This window comes from Brachyistius frenatus, unplaced genomic scaffold (genome assembly GCF_029030835.1).
Source record: "Brachyistius frenatus isolate BFR_SWC_R1_liver_20210118 unplaced genomic scaffold, ASM2903083v1 Contig_25, whole genome shotgun sequence".
NCBI lineage: Eukaryota > Metazoa > Chordata > Actinopteri > Embiotocidae > Brachyistius > Brachyistius frenatus.
The window spans coordinates 3,621,381-3,638,500 of NW_027210624.1; the positions used below are offsets into that span (position 1 = coordinate 3,621,381).

At 43.0% G+C, this 17,120-nt stretch overlaps 1 non-coding gene across 1 annotated transcript; it reads left to right on the top strand.

The window, feature by feature from the left end:
* Window positions 1-14,862: 14,862 nt before the first annotated feature.
* Window positions 14,863-14,934, top strand: trnag-ucc (transfer RNA glycine (anticodon UCC)). Its single transcript has one exon. It is a non-coding gene; the product is annotated as a tRNA-Gly (tRNA).
* Window positions 14,935-17,120: the final 2,186 nt, after the last annotated feature.

Consider the following 17,120-nt stretch of genomic DNA (forward strand, 5'->3'; position numbering starts at 1 on the left):
AAAAATACAATGCATTTTTTTTTTTAAAGACAACTGTAAAATGTTTTCTTAATCAGATATTTCACATTGTGTAAATGCTGTCAACATGTCAATACTATTCAAATCTGATTTTATAGGCCATTTCATATCACTCCATTTCTTCATTCTGAACCGTGGTGGGTTTGATGGTGTACTGAGCTGCCCAGTCCTAAGGCAGTGAAACAATCCCAAACCAGAACACTTCCCCCACAGTTGGTATGAGGTACTTCTCCTGAAAAGTTGTTTTTTGTCTACTGTTACCGTGGTCTTACAACTCTGTCTTTGCGTCGTATGTCCAGAGCACATTATTACAAAAGGCCTTGTATTATATGTAACTATTTTGCGTTAATATTCTGTTTGGACCGCAAAGACTTTTCCGCTCATGCACGTCAAATTTGTGCAAACCCTTTCTGATTGATCTGATTCCTTTTAAATTATTATTATTATTTTTTTATTTCTGGCCATTCATTGGCATAGCTGATCTTTTTCCCAAAGGTCTCACAGAGTTATTTGCTTCTTAGCATGATGACATCACACACTTCAGTAGCAAAGAGAACGCCCGACCCTGGATGTCAGAGGTTTAAATAAGACAGGTTCCACTTCCTAAACAATTTATTTCACATCTAATCTGTAACCCTTGCTTCTAATTTTCTGGATTTGAAGGTATGATAAATGTTGGGGTGTTCTTTCTTTTTCCTTCTCACAGATCAGTTTCTTATTTAGGCTATTGAAATTATGAAAAATGACAATTCAATGTATCACTTTATTGGGTCTAAGAGGATACATGTTTTGCTTGTTCAAATATGTAAAAATATATATATATATATATTTTCACTGGATGAACTTTTTCACAAGACTACTTAGAATACTGAAATCCAGTTATACATGCATTGATCCTGATTAAAACTGTCAGATTTATTTTTTAATGCAGTTGTTAAATACCACTTGATCCTTCTGTAGAGACGATTTGCATTGCAGGCATACTTCTAGTGCACCATTTCCAATCCTGTTAAAGGGATTTGAGGGATTATTTTCTCTATAGACTTTGAAACTGAACTCATAAAGTCATTGGCAGAGCAACATAATGTGCAGTCCAAACAAGAACAGAGATATTTTTGGTTGTATTAAAAGTTCTTATCATCAGGAGTACACACTAATGAATCAGTTAAAAACACCCCAGGTATTATGCTTATGAGCTCCTCCCTGCTCCTCCAATCCCCAAACTTTTATAGAAGATAAATCTCCTCAAGGACAACATAAAATGTTTCTGTATTGTATATTACAATTTTGTGCTCATTTTAACATTTGTTGGACGGTGTTTGACAGAAGATGTGTGCCAATTTTGATTTAAGATTGGATTCAAACAGACAGTATTATAACTTAGGTATGATTGGTTAAATCGGACCTCTATCCCCCACTTCACCAGCAGATTTATCAGTTCACCTGTATTTACACAGACTTTAACTCTGGTTCATATAGTCAAGAATAAATAGCATAGTAAGTAGGCTTTGTGGTTCTGTCATGGTAAAGTTGCCTTTTGTCCCTTTTGTCCCAGGACATTTGTTTTTACTCTAGCAATCAATCATTTAATGTGATGTTTCTTTTGGGCCAGCAAATATCACATAGACACGCTAGCCTGTGTGCCCCCAGCCGCTTTTAACAGATCTCCTTTTTATCAGACCCTCCATGACACTATCGTTCAACTCTTCTCCGATCCTGGATGCTGAATGAAGCTCTAAACTCCACCGGTTATCTGCCTCATGTCAGGATTCAAGTCACCGGGCCTCTACAGCAGCCAGCCGTGATAGCAGTCCTGCTTTGTGTTAGCATTTATGTTTGATATCCATCTGAGAGGGGGTTCCTATGAGGGGTCTGAGGAGGGGTTGGTGATCTGGTTGCTTTTTGCTGAGGAGAGTTAACTGGCTTCTGTAATATTAAGAGTGAGAAACATACACGGAGCGGTGAGGGGTTAGTAATGTGATACAAATGGAATCCATACTAGCGACTTCATGAGAGGGGTCTGTGATTTCAAGAACCATACCTCCACCACAATAAAACAGCTCCAGCCTCTATTACTGTCAGACTCCATCAGATGGGGTCCTTGTGGTGAATGGAGAAAGGTATACCTGACAACACTGTGCAAATTCAAGTCTCTGCTAAACGCACCTGACGCTGTGTTTATGAAAGCTTTTTAGGTCATCGTGATAAAATGTCACAAATGATTGAATGTGATTTATCTGGAAAAGTGTAATATTCACAAAGAAAAGTGAAAAATGCCACGTATGAAGGACCACCCGTAATCACTTTGATGCATTCTTTAAGAGATTGCATGTAATTTGTGGAACTAATGTTTTCTGAAAATGGCACAGAATTAATTTTTCTGTTGTTTATTGGCTTTAAAAGGGTTCCAGATTTTCTGGTTTGCCAATATGACAGTCACCCTGCTGTCACTGGCTAGTCTCTATGTTAAAAAACATACTTCAGCTATTGCCAGGGACAACATAAAATCTACTGGAAAGTCACTAAAAACCACAAGCAAGGTATTTGTTTCTGCGCTGTGTCTGTGTCTTTCAAAGTGACACACACAAATATTTCAGTGACAAAGTTGGTTTTCTTCAATTTGTCTTGTTTCTTGATGTGAAAAAGCAGTGAAGTTCTGTTTGAAGGGGCCACTCCAGGGCAGCACCAGGGTTGCTTCATCTGAAAATAAGCAGCATTTCTGCGGTAGGACCATGAAATCTAGGTTGTTTTGGTTCACTGTGTTTTGCTTTCACGTCCCCCTAATAATCTGACTCATCAATCAGAGTGGGATCTTGGCGAGAGCATCAGTTTGTTCTCCTGAGCTATAAAACTAATCTGGAATTTGAATTAATTTTGATAAAGTGCAGTGGCAGAACTCACCTTGGATGGAGGCAAACATACACAGCTTTTTGGGAAGAACTGCTCGGCTGAATTTTACCAGTCTACCCACCAGGCTGCGTCCAGCTCCCCAACATCCCTGCTGGGCACTGATCCCTGCCCACAGCCAGAAGAGCTCGACAGCTCCAACAAGTGTGGAAAGACTCACCTCAGAGAATATGTGTCATGTCCTTCTTAGCCATTAAGCTCGGTGGAGGGTAACACAAACAAGCAAACAGCTGGAGGCGACGATAGCCAAGTCCACCAAAAGAGGAAAATGTATGCACGGTGATGCTGCACATGCACACAGTTACAGAATATAGCGGTGCAAACCCATGCATATGCTTTTATGACTGCACGCTCTTTCTTTTAAAAGCACACAAAATTAAGTGTACACAAGCAATTATCCCTCAAACACATTTTATAGTCACAGTCAACAGAGCAAACCAATTTGGGTAAGAGCAAATAAACAAAGTTGGTGAGGTTTGCAAAGAACCACAGATAATGTACACATGCCGGTCTTTTGATCGAGGCCACAAGCAGGAAAATGACCCACTTAAATGCACACACAGAATCGTCGTCAGCATCCTTGCCAGTGCGAGTGCAGCTGCTAGTTTCATTGAAGGAAAAGTGTCTTCATGGCCGAGTGTCATGTAAACGCCAGTTGAAATGTCAGCGGCTCAATGTCTTGCTCTCATGCGGCCAATCTGCCCCACTGGCCAGATTCAGGGTAGCACAGACGCAGCTTTGTCGGCTTGGCAGAGGAGGCCTGGCCTGGCTCAGAATCCATATTTGTATGTGATGATGGAGCAACTCAGGCTTGAATTGAAACTGCTACCAGACCTGCTTCATATGGCCTCTATTGCTGTGTATTTTTTGTCAAATGATAATTGAGAAATTTTATTTTAAAGGGAGTTGTTTAATGTAATGTTCTTCTTGAAAGATGAAAAATCATATTTCTTAAAGAGTTATCAAACTCAATAACTTATATAGATGTTTTTGCATTGCTACTACAGATTTATGGTCCATTTAAGGAGAAGAACAATTTAAATATCATTCAATCCTCAAAGGTTTAAACATAGATAAGCTTGGTTGGCGTGCACACACCAGTGCAAACAAGCTTCCGGTCAAATACACCGTCACTCAAGCATGTGTGTTACAGGTCGTCCTCATGGTACGTAAATGCATGCAGATAAAACAGGGTTTGCACACTCTACTACTACTTCTCCATCACATGCTTTCTCTGAGGTCTGAAGCAGAGTTTTCACCTGCTGCCTCGGTACTCAACACAAAGACCTCATTGTGACCAGCTGGATTCCAATGTTAGTACTGGGTGAGATTATAAATCGTTGGAACACACACACACACACACACACACACACACACACACACACACACACACACACACACACACACACACACACACACACACACACACACACACACACACACACACACACACACACACACACACACACACACACACACACAATCTAACACATATGTACATGGGCATTCTGCATTGGTTTTCCCTTTAACATGCTTCTCACACCAGAGTATAACATGTGGATGGAATTACATAAAATCACATCCACGATTTGCTACACAGGATGTAGCAGGTTGGATGAGTTGCTCCACCTGCTGCCACATGAGCATTTGATGTCAAATTTGTTTCGAGCATTATCAGTTTTATACTTGACAACTTACACACTGATGTTGTTTTCAACATATGCTTGAGTATTTAAAATATCAATAATTTAGTACCTTTGTGGTAATACATTGTAATCAGTAATTGTTAAAACAATAGATCAATATACCATTAAACTTTTTGGATAGAAAAGCCTGTGGCTGAGTTGTCATTGGCTCAGTAAAAATCATAGGCCAATGCCGCCATCTGTTGGAGGAAGTCAGCACAAATATTCAGTTTGAAAAACAACCATAGGGCCAATCCCAATGTCCACCCTCACAGACTTACAGGTGAGTTCTAAAGTTGGATTTATTCTAAGTCAAACGTCTGCATTGGATTACCTCATGTCAATGTCTTTACTTAGAGTTTTGGTAATTTGTTAAAATGTAGAAACATTAAACACACACACACATATACATACATAATATATATATATGTATATAGGGTTTGCACACTCTACTACTACGGCAGCTAAGTCAGTGAGGGTTTAGGGTTTAGGTGGACAGTGGGATTGGGCCATAGACTAAAGGGGTTGGCTTCACAGAGGCTCTTGCTCCATACACTCCCATTCCACTTCTCTCGCGAAATACAAAGTAAGTACATGTTTTTCAGAGTCATAATGGTGTCACTGGCTGAAGTCACTCCTTCATACTAGTTCCATTTGAAAATTACCCCATTATTATTTACATGAGATCGCAGCATTGATTGACAGGCTTGTGGTGCAATCAGGTTTCTGCTACAAGTGGGCGAGTAGAATGTCCTCGGATTCCCAATCAGATCGAGTCAGATCCCACGCTCACTCCTCTCCAGCTCATCCAGATGTGGTCACTTCTGGCTCCAAAATAGCAACGCGACCAAAGCCAAATTTTGATTTAGACACTTTAGAACAACAGCTCACAAATCAATGGCTGACATCACAGTTGGTTGCCGCTTGGACACAACATATAAGCTACCAGGCATTAAGTCAATTTAGGAAATAGAAATAAGAACTATTATATGATGTGTAGAATTATATGTATCCATATTTAGGGCCCGAGCACTGAATGGTGCGAAAGCCCTATTGTAATGCAAGGAATTATTAATCTTTTCACTCTGGCAAATCAAATGCCTATTTGGCAGCTTTAAAATAAACAAAATTTAGCCCAAGTAGAAATTTAAGTATTTCATAGGTTTTGGTCAAAGGCGTCTAAAAATGGTTTGCTAGCGCCCCTTATTGTGAAATCTCCAGACTGACATTTTGAATTTAGTTGACATTTTGGCGATTCACATGTTGTACTTTAACAAACTCCTCCTACAGTTTGAATCAGACCAACTTGAAATTTGATCTGTCTAGTCTTAAAACCTTTGGGATTTTTTTTTTTTTTTTTGATAATTTGTTTTCGTGGAATGGTGTGGAGATGGCATGGCGGTCATTTTGAGGGTTTAGCCATGTCATTAAAGTTGCTGTAATTTTGTTCTATATTCCTCAAACTCTACAGGTTTGATAAAAGTCCTGCTATGAAGACATCTATTCAATTCGATTCAACTTTATTTACATAGCGCCAAATCACAACAATCATTTCATGGCACTTAACACATTAAAGTCCTCACAGCAAGACTTTACAATATTATACAGAGAAACTCAGCAATTCAACAATTCAACAATTCCCACATAAGCTAGGAGGGGAAAAAAAAACCTCCTCTTTAAGGGAGAAAAACCTCCAACAGAGGGAAGAAAAAACTCCCTCTTAACAGGAAGAAACCTCACATCTGTATGGTAATATTCGGTCATAGTCATAGCGCCACCTTCTGGCAACAGGAAATTTAATTTTGTATACTTTCACATGCTTGTTCAAGCTGGTTATTCTCATCGACATCAAATATGGCTCAGAATAGTGTTAAGACGCCAGAAACGCATTTATTTTTTAAGAAGAATAAGGAACAAGAATAAAAACTGCAAGCAGTGATATGCGGGCCCTCGCATTATGCATGTGGGAGCCACCGGGTCGGGGTTGACGCGGCTGCAACGTTTGTGGTAAATTCCTCGCCCGCATATCACTGCTTGTTCCAGGTTGAACCTGCTAATCGTTAAACTAATGCTTACAGGTTTGTACAGTCACGAGTGATGAGACAAAATTGCTAAATAAAATCCAGATGTTCACATTTATTTGCTCAGGTTAGGGGTTAGGGGTCGGGGTTAGGTGTCAGGTGTCAGGGTTAGAGTGGGGTAGGGTAGGGTTAGTGGTCAGGATTGGGTTCAGCATTAAGGTTAGCGTAGGGTAGGGTAGGGTAGGGTAGGGTAGGGTAGGGTAGGGTAGGGTAGGGTAGGGTAGGGTAGGGTAGGGTAGGGTAGGTTGAAACTGATCTGCTGCCTTTCCTGAATTGTCAGAGGGGATCCAGCTCAGTGATGGAGGCATCCTTTGCACGTAAGAGGCCATGGGTTCAATCCACGGGATCTCCAGAGTTTCAGATTCTTGGTAGTAAGCTGAGAGCATTAGAGAGGTGAAAGTACTTTGCTGGTTCCTGGTCCCCTTTCCAGCCATCACCAGCTTCTCTACATCCTTCTCAGAGCTCGTCCACAAGGCCAGCTCCAGCACCGGGACCAGGGCCAGCTCCAGCGTCAGGGCCACACGGACCAGCTCCAGCACCAGGACCAGGGCCAGCTCCTCCTCCTTTTCAGGGCTGGTCCCCTTTCCAGCCAGCACCAGCTCAAGTATCAGGTCCCATTCTAGCACCATGGCCAGCTGTAGCACCAGGACCAGCTGTAGCACCAGGACCAGCTGTAGCACCAGGACCAGCTGTAGCACCATGGCCAGCTGTAGCACCAGGACCAGCTGTAGCACCATGGCCAGCTGTAGCACCAGGACCAGCTGTAGCACCGTGGCCAGCTGTAGCACCAGGACCAGCTGTAGCACCATGGCCAGCTGTAGCACCAGGACCAGCTGGAGCACCAGGACCAGCTGTAGCACTATGGCCAGCTGTAGCACTATGGCCAGCTGTAGTACCATGGCCAGCTGTAGCACCAGGACCAGCTGTAGCACCATGGCCAGCTGTAGCACCGTGGCCAGCTGTAGCACCAGGACCAGCTGTAGCACTATGGCCAGCTGTAGCACCGTGGCCAGCTGTAGCACCAGGACCAGCTGTAGCACCAGGACCAGCTGTAGCACCGTGGCCAGCTGTAGCACCAGGACCAGCTGTAGCACCAGGACTAGCTGTAGCACTATGGCCAGCTGTAGTACCATGGCCAGCTGTAGCACCAGGACCAGCTCCACACAATCGCCACCGCGAGTGGAGACAACGAAGGGCAGCTCTTGAAGATCAGGAGCGAGTAGCAAGAGGAGAGCCTCCAAGGAAGAGACACAGTCGAGAGACATACCACTATACCTGTAAAACATGTGGTCAGTCAAAGACCAAACTTACTGGCCATACACAGGTAAGGGGAAAATGGCACTGTCCAACCTCTGGCCAGACCATTGAGGAATGGAGGAGGACTCTTTGAGAGATGTGTATTTATTATTGTATGGTTTTAGTTTTTATTTGGTAGATGCTTTGTTTCTGCTGTATTTCTAAATATATGTATACATAGTTGTAAATAGTTTTTAATAGTGCTTGAACTTGCCAACCGTAATGTGTCACGCGATTATCCAGCTGCATATCCTCTGCATACAATCTCTGCCAAATCGGTGGTCAAAGCTCTGTCCGTACATCTGTTTTGGGGGTTCCTAAAATAATTCAGAATGATCAGGTGTTTGTGGTTTGCGTTGCTCACTACCCCTCACTTTGCACTCCGTCAGACACGTGAAACATGACTCATTTACATAATTGATATTGTCCTTGTTAAAAAAAAAAAAAAACCTGTTAAATAAATCTGTTTAAAAGTCATGTGTTGTCCTCTCCTATTTGTCTTTCCCTTGAGGCGGGCTGTGTCAATAAGCTTTTAACGTTTAATAATAGCTTTTATTTGACATTAAAAAGAGGCTATTTTTCACCCTCTATATATACAGCAAACAAGACTTTAGACATTTTATATTATCTTTCTTCAAAAACTAGCAAAATTCACAAAGTGAAACTGTCTTGGTCAAAAACTTCCATTATTGTCATGGTTTCGGATTTAATTTCTGTTTTATAGCCTTTTATTTCAGTCTGAGTTTTTACACTCCTGTGTTACTTTATCGTCATTCACTCACTTGCTCTGTTCCAAATAGTGTACTTGTGTACTAACAATCACTATTTTGAGTGCATATGTGCATTCACAGTCAAGTGCAGAAACTTGCAGTGAACTACAAGTACCAGGATGATGCACTCAAAACGGTCCAGAAAAGAAGAGTGAAACGCTGGACATTTTTCACCCTAAACAGTCATGGTGGCTTCGAGAAAGGGGGCGGGGTCACTGAAGTACAGAATTTTCCAATGAAAGCTCTGAAGAAGTTGCTGCTGTTCTTGAACACCACACAAAAGTGTTTATTTTTCACTGCTGCTGCTGGACAGAAGAATCAGTGTGTTTACTGAGTGTGTTAAACAGAGGGCAAAAAAAAACATGTTGATTTCTGGGTAAAATAATTAAAGCTGCAGATATTTCGGTGGGTGATGTGTTCACATGCTGAGGTCATTTCCGGTCAGTACAGAACGGCAGTGTGTGATTTGAAACAACACTTCCTTGTAGAAATGCCTGCATGTAAAAGCACTATTTGTTAGTGTTCTAAGGGAAAATGTGTCATTTGGAACACAGCGACTGCGTCGTCTTCATTTAGCATACACACTTATGTATGCTGGGCGAAACGGTAAAATATACATATCCACAATTACGAGGGTGGATCCAAATCATTCAGTGCAGCACCATGACGTACATGGAGCGCAGAGAATCTCTAACCCTCGTAACTACTCCATTTCCTCACTTCATTCAAATAAGCACCAGTATGCATTTCCTTTTTTGAGCAGTGGTTCAAGTGCATCTGTGATTCTTTACACATCTGATACTTGAGCAGACACCGCAGATCAAATTTGATGTCAAATTATCAGGGAAGAGAAGAAGACGCAAGTGGGCGAATCCACGGCACAACACCCGCTGACGTCGAGGAAAAGCCACTCAGTTGCCCGCCCGGACCATTCTGGGTTCGGACAGGGATTTTCTGCCCCTCAGGATTGTGAATGTCACTCAAAACACCTCTGCAGGCTCGTTGCTTCATCGCCATCGATCAAGTGACAAAACTGGGAGTACTTACAAAAGTTAGAGCTTCTCTGTGCTGCATGCTTTGTCGCACCATCCGCGCACACCAGGAGCAGTCTCTGAACGTTTTGATCATACGAAATGACCTTTGAAAATAATAAACACACCCAGAAACCGTTTTAAAATGAAATACAATAGTGCCTCACTTTAGTCTAATGCAAATTAATCTAAATTTTAAAAACCAGGAAAATACGTGTATTCTTAACACTTTGTTACACTATGCAGCATTAAACCAAATAACTTTCTCTTTACACACTTTTCACTTTGACTGTGAATCAATTGAATCACTTTGAATCAATTAAATATCACCACTTACCTCATGATATCCACATTTACAATCAATCCGTTTGCCAAAGATGTCAAAGTTTCTGACAGACTGATTGAACACAGGAGTCAAAGGACAGGAGTCAATGCGTTCAGCGACAGCCCTCCATCTCCTCGTCCCTGGTCTCTGGCCTGTGGAGAATCTAAACTTCCCCTGGGCGTACAGGAGCATGACACCTGCCCAGTAGGAGTCTGGTTGACCCGTCTTTGGCATTCTGCAGATATCAGGGCCAAATGTTACACAAAATATGGAATAAAGGTTTGAAATGACAAATTTGCAATTAGAAATTAGGTGGAATTATTTATTTAACAACTTTACAATTAGAAAACAAGTGAAACAAATCAGGCAACACAATGTTTTTTTTACTTCAGAGTTATGTTTTGGAAATGAACAGTCCTCTGTAACAGGACACAATACAGTAAGCTGCTGACATTGATCAGTAATTTCCCATATGTCACGTAATGCAAGGTGGTCCACGTCTTGACGTCACGTCACGCTGATGTACGCGCCTTAAACACTAAATCACCTCGGCCCAAAGCCCGTGCAACAATAAAACAAAACATAGTTTAGGTTGACCTACGCAAAATAGTTATTTAAAAAAAAAAATCACAGATATCAGAAAAAACTTTTAATTCAGCCAAACAAACAAACGGCTGACGTCACCTCACCCCACGACTGCAAAAACGTTTAAGTTTAATACTAAACTGATGCGGAGTAAACACCAAATGTCGGAGTAGCCGTGAATGTATTAATAAAACTAAAAGAAACCATTTTAGAGGCTTTTTCGTTCATTCAAATTTGCGCTTCTTCGACAACAACGGGCTCAAACAGCTAGCTCAAACTTCACACATTTAGCCTCGTTTCCCCGTCTACTGTAAATGAAGTGATCACAGAATCAATGTACCATATTTAAACATTAATGTCTTCCGATTATACTTTTCTTGGATAATTTTTACCGGCAACTGTTAACACAATAACTACTTAATTACGTTCATACACCACTAACGAGCATTATGAATGGACGGAAATATAAGTTAGCATTTTTTACATTCATTCTTTGATTGAAACTTACTTTTATCCCGAGTGATAATAATAATATAGTTAGCGACACAAACCTTTGTCCAGCGGCTGATATTTACATCCAGGTAAATCTACGACGATGATGGCGACAATACAATCTCGTCCCGAGGCGAAACTCTACCTGTCGCGGAGGGATTTGCATAACCTACGGTCAACAACCAATCAAACAACAGTGCGCCGAGGCGGTGATTCCTGATTGGCTCTTTTGCCTCCTGTTTGGAACTGGGGGTGGGACTTAATGTTCGGAATGGGTAGGAATGTGTCCGGACTTGTTTAGCGGCCACTCGGCACGCCATACTCTGCAGATCACCAGTGACCTGAAGGTGCTTCTTGATTTTTATTTTTTTATTTTTTTTATTTTATACACTTTATTAATCCCCGAGGGTAACCTGACCTGAGGTGCATGTTTTTGGATAATGGGAGGAAGCCGGAGAACCCGGAGAGAACCCACGCAAGCACAGGGAGAACATGCAAACTCCACACAGAAAGGCCCAGGACCGGATTCGAACCCGGAACCTTTTTGCTGTGAGGTGACAATGCTAACCACTGCACCACCGTGCCGCCCAATCAGAAGAAAGCAGCCTTCAGGTCTGGGGACAGGAAGGAGCTCAGGAGAGTGCAGCGCCACCTGAAGGAGAAGCTGAGAGAGTGCAAGGACTCCTACAGGAGGAAGCTGGAGGCCAAACTCCAGCAGAACAACGTGAGGGAGGTGTGGACCGGTATGAAGGAGATTACTGGGTTCGAGGGGAGAGAGAGACAACCAGGGGGAACCTGGAGAGGAACAACCAGGGGGAACCTGGAGAGGAACAATCAGGGGGAACCTGGAGAGGAACAATCAGGGGGCTCCATGGAGTGGAACAATTAGGAGGAACCTGGAGAGGAACAACCAGGGGGCTCCCTGGAGAGGAACAACCAGGGGGAACCTGGAGAGGAACAATCAGGGGGAACCTGGAGAGGAACAACCAGGGGGGGGCTCCCTGGAGTTGAACAATTAGGAGGAACCTGGAGAGGAACAACCAGGGGGAACCTGGAGAGGAACAATCAGCTAAACTGTTTCTTCAACAGGTTTAGTTCAACGCCCTCATCTGTCTCCTCCACACCTCCCAAACATCTCTGCTGCCTTCCCCCCTCCCCCATCTGTCCCCCCTGGTGAGCTGCATAGACACAGAGCCCTCAACTCCAAAGGGCTCCCCCTCCATCGACGCCATGGTCTTGGCTCACCTAAGACCGCTGGTGAAATCTTCTCTGTACCCTCTGCAATTTGCGTACCAGCCTCATGTGGGAGTGGACGACGCCATCATCTACCTGCTGCAATGAGCTCAGTCTCACCTGGATGGAACCGGTGACTCTGTGAGAATCACTTTCTTTGATTTCTCCAGTGCATTTAACACCATCCAACCACTGCTGCTGAGTGAGAAGCTGCGGGTGGTGGGGGGCAGCGTTGGAGCCGGTGACACCAACAGACTTAACAAACTGGTTAAGAAGACCGGCTCCATCATCGGCTGCAAACTGGACAGTCTGGAAAAGGAGGTGGAGAGGAGGACGCTGAACAAACTATTGTCCATATTGGATAATCCTGACCACCCTCACCACCTGCTGCAGGGACAGAGGAGGACGTTCTCCAAAAGACTCCTTCAGCTCCGCTGTCACAAGGACAGATACAGGAGATCATTCCAGATACAGGAGATCATTCCAGATACAGGAGATCGAGATCATTCCTGATACAGGAGATCGTTCCTGATACGGGAGATCATTCCTGATACAGGAGATCATTCCAGATACAGGAGATCATTCCTGATACAGGAGATCATTCCTGATACAGGAGATCATTCCTGATACAGGAGATCATTCCAGATACAGGAGATCATTCCAGATAAAGGAGATCATTCCTGATACAGGAGATCATTCCTGATACAGGAGATCGTTCCTGATACAGGAGATCATTCCTGATACAGGAGATCATTCCTGATACAGGAGATCATTCCTGATACAGGAGATCATTCCAGATACAGGAGATCATTCCTGATACAGGAGATCATTCCAGATACAGGAGATCATTCCTGATACAGGAGATCATTCCAGATACAGGAGATCATTCCTGATACAGGAGATCATTCCTGCCCACTGCAATAAGACTGTACAATAACTCACCTCTGGCAAAATCCATCACAGTACAAAAACACGGCTGTCTGTGTTTCTTGTTTGTTTAAATATTAAAAAATATATATATATACTGTACTATATATAGTGTATATACTGTGCATTTTTATATTTAATATTTTTTACTGTTATTGTATTGCTTTCCTGTATCTATAAATGCTGCTGTAGAGAAAAAAATGTCCCCTTGGGGATTAATAAAGTAACTAACTACCTAACCTAATGCTGTCACACTTTGTCCTGGTTTACATGATGTCCAAGTCTGTCGTGTATCACTGAAATATGTAAACCTTAGTTTTAAAAAAACAAAAAACAAACATCAAATGATAAAAAAAAAATACATATTTGTAATGATACTGTGACCGAGCGTCCTGGGTTCATGTAACGGAGCACTTATAATACTGTAATAAGTGGAGTCGGGAGCCCAGACATCTCATTCAGCCCACGGCTTCTCACTTTATTTTGTGTTCTCCTTCTTTCAACCAGAGGCGGGAGTCGCTTTACCTCTACGGCAACCCTGAAGGGACATATCATCTCCAATGCGAAACGATAAACATGAGACAGTCTGTTACAATACTGATGGAACATGTTCCACTACACCTGAGCATCTAAATATGATGTTGTTGGGCTTTGTCTCACCCTCCAAAACCACTGACTGAAACCAAAAATCTACTGCAACAAAGTTGAATGAAGGTGTCTAATGTCTACCAGGCCATCAGAGATGTGATCCTAGTGCACCTAAACATTATAACAGGCACGACTGAGATGTCTGCATGGCTTTGAAGTTCTAAAACTAAGATGGATAGTGAGGGGGAGGAGCTCAGGGCTTCTTACCCATGCTCCCCTCCTCTCCCTCCTCTCCCCTCCTCTCCCTCCTCCCCTCCCCTCCTCTCCTCCTCCTCCCCTCTTCCCCTCCTCTCCCTCCTCCCCTCCTCCCCTCCTCTCCCTCCTCTCCCTCCTCCCCCTCCTCTCCCTCCTCTCCCTCCTCCCCCTCCTCTCCTCCTCCCCTCCTCCTCTCCTCCTCTCCCTCCTTCCCCCTCCCCTCCTCCTCTCCTCCTCCCCCTCCTCTCCTCCTCTCCCTCCTTCCCCCTCCCCTCCTCCTCCCCCTCCTCTCCTCCTCCCCCTCCTCTTCCTCCTCTCCTCCTCTCCCTCCTCTCCTCCTCCTCCTCCTCCCTCCTCCCCTCCTCCTCCTCCTCCCCCTCCTCCTCCCCCTCCTCTCCTCCTCCCCCTCCTCCTCTCCTCCTCTCCCTCCCTCCCCCCCCTCCCCTCCTCCCCTCCTCCCCCTCCTCTCCTCCTCTCCCTCCTTCCCCCTCCCCTCCTCCTCCCCCTCCTCTCCTCTTCCCCCTCCTCTTCCTCCTCTCCTCCTCCCCTCCTCCCCTCCTCTCCCTCCTCTCCCTCCTCACCTCCTCTACCTCCTCTCCCTCCTCCCCCTGTTCTTTACTTTTCCTGTTCGTGAGACCACCTTCCGGTTCGGTGTACAGTTCTTCCGTAGCGATGGTGGTATAGTGGTGAGCATAGCTGCCTTCCAAGCAGTTGACCCGGGTTCGATTCCCGGCCATCGCAAAGTTAGTTTTCTTCCTGACTAAAATCACACTTTTGCGAGACATCTGGGCAGATCAGACCTTCTCACAACGGAAGTGTTTGTCATCGTTCTTGAAAGTGCAAACGCACTGAGTTTAAGAGCAAAACCTGTTTTCAAGACGGTAAACCCAAAAGAACCAACTGCTCTCAAGGTTAATATCTTGTGTCCATCAGTATACCGCCATCACGACGAATTCAAAGTTTTCTTCGTCGTCGAGATCGATGTTAAATGAGTTGCTTGAACTGGTTACTTGCTGGCAAATCAGGCAAAAAAGAAGGGAAGAGAAAAAGAAGAGAAGAAATGCTACTGGGTTAATGGAGCTGACATTACAGGGTTCTCTTTACTTTATGTCCAACTCATTGTGATGCATTTAGAAAAGATAAATAAAATACCAACTGTCTCCAGCAGATGGCGGCCTCACTCCTTCACGTGTCTGAGCGTGACTATATGACGTTGATTTCAGAAAACCCCAACACCCACTCCCACGTGCTGATAGAGGGAGGGCGGATAGAAAAGGGACATTTCACACACTTTGGTTTCACCGATGCTCTTTATCACGACTGAGTCAGAATGATGAGGATGAACTTAGTTGTCAGTTTCACTCTTATTTTAACTAATTCCTACTGTGTGCTGTATCTATAGCCAACTGTTGTATTTTATCTGCTGAGCCCTAAATATGAACCATCTGGATATATCTTTTTCTCATTAATAATTATCTTTTGTAATAATTTCACTTACTTACTTACTTACTTACTTCTTAAGTAAACGTAATTTGTATAAGTCAGTTTTAAAAGCACATTAAGTGCAAATACAAATAAACTTGACTTACTTACTGAAATGCATATCAAATCCCAGTAAGGGAAGTGAAACAGTGAAATGGTCCTTAAATATGCCCCTGAATTAACATGACGATTCAAATTCTTCAAAGGTTCAAGATTTGAGGTAAGAAAACAAACAGACCATAATTTAGGACAATATTATAGAATTTGACACTAAAATAACAGTTAAAATACAATTTACTTTATAACTAATTTTTATAACTAATAGAGTCAAAAGAGGAAAAGGCCACCATTATTTTTGAAACGTTTTGCAAAATTAAGCTTTGTCTGACTCCTCTGTCTGACTCCTCTGAGGGCTAACAATCCTTTAGTGAAGCATATCCAAGTTCTTGTTTGGATATATGCTTAGAAACACCACCTGCTGGGGCATCCCAATCTTCTCAACAAATGATTAGGTTGCATACCATTTCGGTCGTGTACTCTGAGCTGCATGTTGTAGGTTAGAGTCCCGGTCTGAAGGACTGTTCGCTGCATGTCATTCTTTTGCTCTCTTCACTGTCTCTGTCCAATAAATACATATCTTTAAACCACATCCTCCCTTCATGAAGGTTGTGTTGTTCAATGTTGAAATTGTCAGGACCCGGCTCAGAGGAAGGACAAAATGTGGAGACCACACATGATTACTTAAAGTAAAGTAAATTTGTTTTAAGAAAACGTCAGTGAGGATGAAATCAGTTCATCAGCAACGTGTGTATTGTTTGGATGTATGAAGGTGTACAGGTGTTAGAAAACAAAATGTAACCAAACCAAGTCAAACCAAACCAGAGACTCAGAGGAGAAGAGAGAGAACGACCGCTCTGGCACCAATACTGTATATATATATATATAGGTTGATATAAGCAATGCTTTTTAGTCTACCCAAAGTGTTATAAAAGGAGTGGACAAAATAATTGCAACAGCTGTTGCAAAAACATTGTATGCACATTATACACTGCATTGAGGGAGGATCTATTGCAGGACTGTCCTATTAGAGTGGATTAGTTTAACCTTTTAAAAACACACCTATTTTTAGGGGGCCTCTACAGCTTAAAAGGTTAAGTTGGAAGGACCTAATAAACTGCCAACTGAGTGTACCTTGCCGCAGGAGAAACCTGTCTCTTAATATTAACCGAAGCTGGGGAGCAGTCATTCAGACGTTTCCAATACTTTGATTTGTCCGCCTGCAGGACCGAAACCAAACTCAACTGAACCCTATCATGACTTTTCGATATCTGATCACAACATTTTGTTGTAACCCAGAATGTGTAGAATAATTTTGTGGGATTCATTTCTGAAATGTTTCAATTTAATTTTGAAGCTCCACTTTAAGAATTTAAGTTTTTATAGCA